Source organism: Podarcis liolepis (genome assembly GCF_965112155.1).
Source record: "Podarcis liolepis genome assembly, chromosome: 2".
Classification (NCBI taxonomy): domain Eukaryota; kingdom Metazoa; phylum Chordata; class Lepidosauria; order Squamata; family Lacertidae; genus Podarcis; species Podarcis liolepis.
Window position 1 is genome coordinate 81,838,686 of NC_139555.1, and position 10,156 is coordinate 81,848,841.

Genomic DNA, 10,156 nt, shown 5'->3' on the forward strand with positions numbered 1-10,156 from the left:
ACATACGTATTTATTTATTTACTGCAAAAAAAAGTTCAGCATCGAGGATGGATTGGGAAATAGCACTATAACCACACACTGCATCTCGGGTTAACATCCAAGTTTGCATCTAAATGAAACAAACTTATTTTATAGGTCTGCATACTGTATATTATAGGGTTTGACAGTGCTTTTTCTAAAAAAAAAATGTTTAGGGGTACTCTCATTTTCCTTCTCACATTGAAATACTGCCCCTCAGTGAGTCCAAACTTAGATTCACAAAATGTTTAGGGGTATGTGTACCCCCTACGTCCCCCCCAGAAAAAACACTGGGGTTTGATATGAACTTACTTTTAGGATAGCAACATATAACTTCTTCTGTCTCTTACTTTATTTGCTCACACAAGTCACAAGTTGAACAAAAAGGGCCCTGAGCACATATGGCCTATATGAGGGATAGTCAACATGGTGCCCGCCAGACACTGCTGTACTACAACTCCCATGCTCTCTCGGTGTTGGCCAAAAAGGCAGATTACAAAGAATAAACACACAGGTGCAAATAGAAATGATGCAAATGAAACAAATTCAAAACATATTAAAAGTATTAAAAACCCAATACATTTGTGTTCCAGCCAAAAAGGCAAAGAGCATTCCCCACAATAATGCGTGTGAGAGAGCAAGAGCAAATACTTAAGCAGCAGCTCCTCCTTTCCCCCCTTTTTGGCTTTTCCCAAAGAGGCTCACCTGGCACCTTCATTATATATATTTAGGTGCCAAGCAAAAATTCTCCAAGGCCTTTGGCTGATTAAACCACCTATGGCCTTTTGAACTGGGGAGGGGGGTATTGTTTTTGTTTGTTAATATGTTATGTATTTTTGAGTTCTTATATTGTATACCACCCCATGGTCCTTGCATGGCAGGTAGTACATAAATTCAATTTCTAAAATAATTTTAGAAAATATCCTAGACAAACTGGATTTCAGGAGAAGTTCAATGCAACACAGACCAAAGCAAACATATGGAAGAATAATGGAAGGGAATAGAGCCAGCTAGGCATAGCTAAGCAAGGATGGAAAAGAGTATTTTGTGGGAGAGAGGGTTGCTCCTCTATTATCCCTTCATTAAGCTGCCTTTTCTAATATTCTGTAAGCAGTTGCTGCAATGGCTGTTATTGCAACAGGTATGTATTTAAGGAACAATTGCTGCTGTTGTTCAGAGCCATTTGGTCCTGAAGCCCTGGTGTACCTGGCAGTCAAGTCCCCAGTCCAGGGTCAAACTACACATGTCCAAAAAGTCCAGAGACCAAAGCAGAATCCCACAGAGACCCTGGAGCATCTAAGCTGCAGTTCATCAACATAGGCAGTTGAGCAGAAACAGCACCTCCCTTTTATAATTTGCCTGCTGATTGCAGCATCTGGGCTTCATGAGGCATGTGACCCTCACCTGTCCCAAGCCTCCTCCAAGAGCTAGCGAGCCCCACCTGGCCTGCTAGGGAGCTGGGCTGTGGGCCTCTGCCTGCCTCCTAGAAGGTCCCTCCTTCTGCTCCCTATGCCTCAGAGCCTGTCGTGTTTGTGAAGACGGTGGGGGCTTGTGGCTCTGGTGATGGATCCTGCTGCTCTGGTTCCTGTGCACTGACCCCCATCCTCTTGCCATCCTCCGTCACCCTGTGAGTACTTCTTTTCCCATCCCCTGCTTGCCTTGGTGTGTCCCAGTCCTGCCTACACCCCTTGCTGGAATCCTCTTCCTCCTCCCAATTGTCCTGCCAGTTCATGACACTTTTCAAGGCTTAAAACTAAAACGTTTTAGGAACGCACAATAATTCCATGTTTTGGAAGAATGGGTAACAGATAATTATTTGTGTTCCTCGTAGATCTGAGGATGCTTTTCTACATATACTGCTTCCAACCCAAAGATCTTCAGCCTACATAATTTTGGTTCAGTCAAAGGGTCACGGAGATTGCGTATATAAAAGCCAGCAGACAGCGCCCTCCTTCACTCCTCTGTTAAAGCCTGTTATAGCAGAATAGTCACAATATCTTATGAAAGTGTTGAATTTGTGGGAAATGAAAACGGCATTGCTCAAGTCTGTTCCCCCCACCACCATTGAATCTTTTTTTTAAAAAAAAAATCTTAATTTAATTCTTTTTTTACATATGGCAGTTATTACATCTTTGTGTCTGTCTGTCTTTGAAAGGAAAGGCTTATGCTGAACATATTTAGCACTAATCACTTATGGTCTCCCTAACAGTAAACAATGATCTTAAATAGCCTTATGAAGGATGTAAATGATCTACAGTTCATGCACCTTACTTCCAGCTCAGCCTTTGAGGCCTTTAGGCAATTCTGTTTCATATTACAACAAAGCATGAATCTCCAAGACTGCATTTCGCTGGAGAGGGGAAGGGCTGATAATTCTTAGCTGTGAAGTTAGAAATTTGTCCCATTCACTCTTTTCCGAATACAGCACCCCCTTTCTTCGTAAGGATCTGGCAGATTTAAGATTAGTATAGACAGGATACCCTGAGGAAACATTAATGGCCTCCAGAAGGAAAAAGATCAACACACACAGAGAGAGAAACCACTACTACCCTCATGTCGAGTGCTTGATATGTTATATGGTAGCAGAAGACCTTGCAAGCCAGTAGGGAGTCCAAGGAGCATGCGGACGACTTAGAAATATTAGGTGGGTTTCTTTTTCTCCTTTGGTAACAGTTGCTCGTGGCATCCATGCCAGATTTATGGAAATGTCCTCCTGCAAGCAATATTTGATACTGTAGAAGTCTCCAGCAAAGCTCCTCCACAAATGCTGGCAAGAGTGTGTGGCCTTATCCACAAACGCCCCCAACCCACCCTCTAATGCGAAGCTTTTATTTTGTAGTCGTCATTTTAATTGTATTATCTATCAACGTGATTTTGAAAATGGGGGGGGGGTAGCCTTGTGTATTTGTATAATCGAATAGCATGCTACTTGCTTGCAGGTTTCCCACGGGAATCTGGCCACCATGAAAAGAGGATGCTAGGTTATTAGCCTGATGTAGCAGGCTCTCCTTACAAGGTTCCACATTCTTATGTTCTTGTCTGTAAAGAGGCCTGGGTACAACAGCTGTAACTAAAAGAAGGAAGGCACCTGACTTTACTAATAATATATGGAACTTTGCCCCCCTTTACTATGCTCCTGCCAACCTCGCAGTTCGAAAGCATGTCAAAGTGCAAGTAGATAAATAAGTACCGCTCCGGCGGGAAGGTAAACGGCATTTCCGTGTGCTACTCTGGTTCGCCAGAAGCGGCTTAGTCATGCCAGCCACATGACCCACATGACATGTACGCCAGCTCCCTCAGCCAGTAAAGCGAGATGAGCACTGCAACCCCAGAGTCGGCCACGACTGGACCTAATGGTCAGGGGCCCCTTTACCTTTACTATGCTCACTACTGGGGTATATCATAGTATGGCTCCTTTCCTGCAGTGCTGTTATATTCTTCTCACTTCACTCCCTGGTCCTACCTTGATGAATCAGAGCAAGCAGGAAACACCCCAGCCCCATGGTTTCTGCATGATTCCCATAATCGGAGGACACCGGTGCTGCTTTTTTTTAAATGGCCACTGCGTTGACTACTGGAGGTCCAGCAAGCACTCTTCTTCAACAGCGTAGGAAAAATGACAACAGGACTGCAAACCCATGCTGAGTTCAGTAGTAGGAATTGGAAGCTGCAAGACAGAGACTCTGGCTGAGCTTTGGAAGGACCCAGTCTATGATGCTAGTGTGGAAGTATTTATACAAGGATGTAAATAGTAGCAGTACTGCGATTAGATGAGATCATTTGTGTTCCTGCAGTGCTGTCACATTTCCATGTTCTGCGTTCTAAAGTAAACTGTACAGAAACCTTGATCTGGTAAATTATTCCAAGGATTAAAAATTCTCTAGGAGGGCAGGGTTTGTTTGTTTTTTGTTGGAGTTAGCAAGTGATGTGATACAGTTCTCACTGGGATCCTCATAAGAACATGAGGATTACCTTACTAAGGTTGCTTCCAGATGACCTGATTTTTGAGCAGTTATCCCAGTTTGTTGGCACAAAGTTTGTATGGAAGTTATACATCACTAGCTGCTTGTTCTGATTTGTTGGGGGGGGGAGTTATACAAGACTGTATCAAATAGGTATCCCAGTGCATTTTCTCATAACGTTTGTTACAGCAAAAAGGCCATAGGTTTTTTTTCGAAGCAAGTTTGCTGTGCAAGAGAACCAAGCCACTATAATTGTGTGATGTCCATAATTTTTGGTTAGCAATTGAAACCCACCTGATAGCAACAGTCTGGAAATGTAAATGAAGCCCATCAATCTGCAGGATTCCTGAACTCAGCACGAGTTGCACTAGATTACCTCCTGGGTCTTCCAAATCTTTGATTTTGCAGGCCAGTTGTCTCAGTGAGAATCCCCCATCAGTACCAAATCATCCAGTCACTTGTGAATAGTTTTACATCCTGGATGTAAAATTCCTGAAAAGTTGTGGCATTGTGCAGGACTGAAGGAGACATTCTCAAAATGTTCCATCCCAGCTTTGGTGCTGTATATGGCAAGAGGAGCCCATTGGGCATTCCTAAATTGGATTCTAGTAGATGCTAGACTGTACATAGGTATATTCAGCCAGAACTGCACAATTATCTCCTTTGTTTTGTTTTCTCTCTTTGGTTACAATGATTAACTTTTCTTATAGATAACTGACACCAGAACTCCGAAATGGTGACCTGAATATTTTTTCTTTTGTCCAGCAATTTTTCTGCAAGGTTTACTGCCCTTAGAAATGAAGAGATCAGTTTTGTTATTCTAGGGGGGAATATATTTAGTCCTGGAAATGGATGGCGGAGAGTAGGATTCCACACTTAGTCATTTTTTGTTAATGGTAAGCAGAAAATCATCTTACTTTCTGGTTCTAATTACACCTCTCAACCCCAGTCACTGCAGATGCACTTGGGTGCAATAACTTAAAGCATACCATGGGCAACATTTTTCACACAAGCCTCTTAGATGTCACTATAAATCACTTTCAATCTTCTGGATCGGTTTTCATCTTAAAGCTCATAGGCTCCTCCTCTTGCATATATATGTGTGTGTGTGTGTGTGTGTGTGTGTGTGTGTGTGTGTGTGTGTAGGACATCTTCCTATAGACATCAGCAAAGGTTTTCTCTGTTTACAAAAGGTGGGCTGGATAGTCAGAATAACATTCTTTCTATAATGGAAAGAGAGTCAAAACAGTTCCTAATATCCTGGGAGATTCCATTGCTCTTATCATTCCTCTAGAGTCTAGGTTTAATAAAACTCCAAGGACATGCTTGATAACAGCTTCAAATAATAATTCTCTCTACAGTTTTCAAGAAGGTGATCTGATTCTTAAGGTAGATTAAACTCAGGGATAAACAACATGGTCCCCTCCAGATGTTGCTGGACTACAGCTCCAGTCCCAGCCAGCATGGCTAATGGTCAGTGATGATGAGCTACTGTTGGTTTAACATCATCAGTAATGAAACCATGCTAAGGCGTTTTAGGCCTCTTTGGAGGAGGTGTACACACACACACACACACACACACACACTAGAAAATACAGATAAAAACAAACTTTAAAAACAAGTTGACATTAAATTTAATCAAGATATAATTAAAGTTTGACAAGCTTAGTTTATTTTTCATAATCCCGTTCACACAATCTTGGTCTGATCTTTTACCTTCTATGAGAACTTCAGTCTGCATTTTTAGGACAGTGGATTGTATCCCACTAAGTTATAGTCAGAGTAGACCCATTAAAAAATAGTGTGTCCAAATTAGTCCTCTCCATTATTTTCAGTGGGTCTACTCTACATAAGACTAACTTGGATGCAACTCAGAATTCTTTATCATGTTAATTTTGTCATGCAAATATCACAGCATTCTTGGTCAATTGTTGCTAAAATCAAAAGCTTTTGACTTGGCAGCTTTCTGACCAATGAGTGCTGACATAGCCAAAGAATAATGCTGTTCCCTTTTGCTCGGAGGGCAGGACTAGAACCAGTGGTTGGAATAAATAAATGAATACCCAGTGTACTGAGAGAGAGTAGGAGCCACTAAGGGGTTAATGCATCTGGGAGCAACCAGAGGAGTAGAAGGGGCTGGGTGGCCTTCTCAAGTTCTCTCTTTCAGTTTCTCTTTCACATTTGCTGTGTTTTATAATAAGAAATTTATGATATTATTAAGCAAATGATCCATGTTAAGCCTGCAGCCGTTTCTGTCTTACTTGCAGTGAGACAGAAACTTGCTCTGAAACATCAGTGGGTAGAAACGGCTAGGAAACAAACATTAGGAGGCAGTCTTGGCAGTGAAGCTGACTGCCTTAGGAGATGGTGGCCTCTCCTTCAAGGAAGGTGTTCAAGGCTGCCAGGATGCTTCCTGTTGTTCATTTGCTGCAACTGAACAACAATTGAATGACAGGAAACATCCAGGGATAATGTACAAAAAAGAGAAATGAATCTCGCAAATGCCAATGCAAATAATAATAAAAACTAACCAACTGACAGACAGACAGACAGACACACAAGTTCTTTTTTTATTCAATGTGCCCAATGTGTTTCAACCAAAACTGCCAACAGGAGCATCAGACGTACTAACTGGAAAATCCCTCAGAACATTCAGAAATCCTTTAGATTCCGTTAAGTCTCCAGCGGCAGATCATCTACCCCCCACCTTATAGGCAGAACTTGATACCATCAATCCAAACCTTACTATGAAATGGTCTGCCGTTCTACTCTCCCATCTCACAATATCATATCATCGATGACATGGCCTCAGGGCAGGATGACATGCTGCTTTCTCATGTAGAGGAATTTTTAAAATTTTATTTTCGATATGTAGAAATTTATTTTATTTTTATATGGAGAAGTGAAGCATCATGAACAATCATGTGATCTGAGGAAAGTTGGGCCCATTTCAGGGTAATTGGGTTAGGACCGAAAAGAAAATAATAAAAAGAAAACAAAATAAATCAGATTTATTAGCCTTGATGCTAAGTCACTCAAATGATCTATGAGAGTAAACGGGAGAACAAAACCATGAAAGCCAGAAAATGGATTTCAAATTAAGCCCGAGGGAGATAATGATCAAGATATACAAAGAAAGACTGATTAGCATAGATGGGAACATCAGTGGACAAGCAGAAGAATAAATCTCACTTGGACAGCTGCTCGGATCAGACTGAAGCACATTTAAAAGGATGAAAACAACATACGTAGCCATTCCTCATCTAGAGTTTTGAAGGTGGCATCCAATGGAGGGATTTCTCCTCTCAGTGCGCCCCACAGGCAAGATGCAAATAAATGTGGTAGTTGGTTTCCTGAGATTTCTGAGAATCCTTAGAAAGATCATGACAGGGTTGGGACGAGGGGTGGGGAGGAGAGAAAGAAACCAACCAAAGCTCATGTACAAATGAAACAAGCACAAAGCTGTAGTTTCTGCCCTGCTCTTCTCAGGGCAGTTCACAACATAAAAATACTATATACTGTATATAAAAAAATCAAAATTCATAAAACCAGTGCTTTTTTTCTTTTAAAAAAAATGTTTAGGGGTACTCTCATTTTCCTACTCATATTGTAATACTGCCCCTCAATGAGGCCAAACTTAGATTCTCAATGTTTAAGGGTATGCTTCCCCCTGCGTCCTCCCAGGAAAAAGCACTGCATAAAACAAACTAATAATCCAGTGTTTTAACTAACTAACAAAATCATTGCTGGTGTGGAAAGAACTTGTTTCTATGTTTAGGGCCACATTTTCAAATCCAGTAGGACTTTGTAGAAATTAGCTGTGCAAATGTACCGCCTATAGAAAAATGCGAGCCCCAAGATGCCTTTGACAAATTAATATGAAGAGCATATAACAGTAATTTTAGTCAGCTTCTCTAGTTGGGCCTGCCAAAGGTAGGCTATTTTGTGTCAGAAGCAAAGTCACGCACTGTTACTATACTTGTGCTGACTCCTCTCTAATCTCTCAACACATTTTAAAGCATATACTAATAACAACTTACTTTGCCAGAAGAGACAAACTAAATAAGCACAATATCTATGGAAAATTTAATTGCCAATAACTGTATTTTTTTTATTTTTTTAAAAAAAGCTTGAAACCATTTCTCGAACTGCATTGGACAATTGTCTGACCAGTTCTATTTCAATCACGGTTTAGGACTAGAAAATTATATGGTGTGGGTTTGTCGTGCTTCAGTTTCCAGGCTCAGTGAATTCTATGCATTACTGGGCTTAGATGGTCTCATTATGTTAGGGCAGAGTTTATCAGCAGCTGAGGCATTAACCAAAAACCGTTTTTCTGGAAAGCAGAGGAAATGATGAGTTGGTGATTTTTTTTGAGCAATGGGTGGGTGGAGTAATATTGTGAAAAACATGTAAGAAGCCATCAATATTTTTAGATCTGAAGTGTGTGTGTGTGTGTGTGTGTGTGTGTGTGTGTGTATATATATATATATATATATATATATAGAGAGAGAGAGAGAGAGAGAGAGAGAGAGAGAGAACCCAACCATTTTAAAGGAGACCTACACTATTAGTAAGCCACCAAACTGCCTGCCTACCAGTTACATATACAGTAAGGGCAAATCAAGTGCTTGCTAAACTTGATTTTGCTGGTTCCTGGGAATGCAGAACACAAACACAGAAAAAGGGGGGCTGTCTAACATGGTGTCTGCTAGATGATGCTGGACTTCAACTCCCATCAGCTCCAGCCAGCATGGCCACTGGTTAGAACTCATGGGAGTTGTAGTCCAAAATTTTCTAGAGGGCCCCAGGTTGGGGAAGACTCTCCATTCGGATGGGAAATATGTCTGCATAAGAAAGTTAGATTAAAAAGGAAGCCCCCCAATGAAAGAGTCTAAAGTGATACCACTTACGCACGTGTGATTTCAACAGGCACGAGGGTGATGAAATCACAGCCCTGAAGGCATTCCTTTTTTAGCTCCTGTAATACTTTTGCAGCTACCCAAACGGATAACTGTACTTTTAACAGGCACTCCCTACTGCATTGTTTCCCATCCCTACATATGGAGGCTTTTTAACGGCTTTTTGGATTATTACTATTATTAGTATTACATTATCTATCTTCTTTGTGGGTAGGTAGGATAGACTTTAAATGAGTTTTTAAAAGCTTCCCCTCCCCCTTCCACAAACTGTGTAGGAGGTCCAGATTAAATCATCATGAAAGGTTTGCAAAATGTTTATACATGTTCACTTTTGTAAGCAAACGGAAGCCATTAAGCTTCCAGTTTCTAAGGATGCTCCCATCAAAAGATGGGTGGAGTTGGACTGTCATTAGAGATTTATACTAACAGGCAATCACAGCTGAGTAGTGAGAGCTGATTTCCCACAGGGCAAACTGATGGCTGCTTTTCACATATTCCTTCCTAGAACATGAGGAAGTTTAATGACTCAAAGAACAGGGCATTAGGGGCTAAAGTGTGGAGAGTGAGTGTGGCGTAGTGGTTAGAGTACTGGACTAGAACCTGGGAGACCAGAGTTCATAATCCTCGCTCAGTCATGAAGCTCACTTGGTGGCCTTGTCTCTCTGCCTACCTCACAGGGTTGTTGTGAGTTTAAAAACAGGGAGGAGGAGAATCATGTGTGCCAACTTGAACTCCTTGGATGAACATAAGAAGAGCCTACTGAAACAGGACAGTGGCCCATCCAGCCCAGCATCCTGTTCTCACAGTGGCCAACCAGATTATTATGAATATGAATATGATTATGATTTATTACTTATTCCCCAGCCACTCTGGGCGGCTTCCAACCAAGTATTAAAATACAGTGGTCTGTTAAACATTAAAAGCTTCCCTAAACAGGGCTGCCTTCAGATGTCTTCTAAAAGTCTGGTAGTTGTTTATCTCCTTGACATCTGGTGGGAGGGCGTTCCACAGGGTGGGCGCCACTACCAAGAAGGCCCTCTGCCTGGTTCCCTGTAACTCACTTCTCGCAGTGAGGGAACCACTAGAAGGCCCTCGGAGCTGGACCTCAGTGTCCAGGATGAACGATGCTTATGGGAAGCATAAGGAGGACCTGACTGCAAAAGTACCTTCTCCTCCTGCAGTTCCCAACTTGCATTCTCCCACCCCTAGAAACTAGTTGAAACTAGTTACCTGGTGCATCTTAAATCCTGAGAG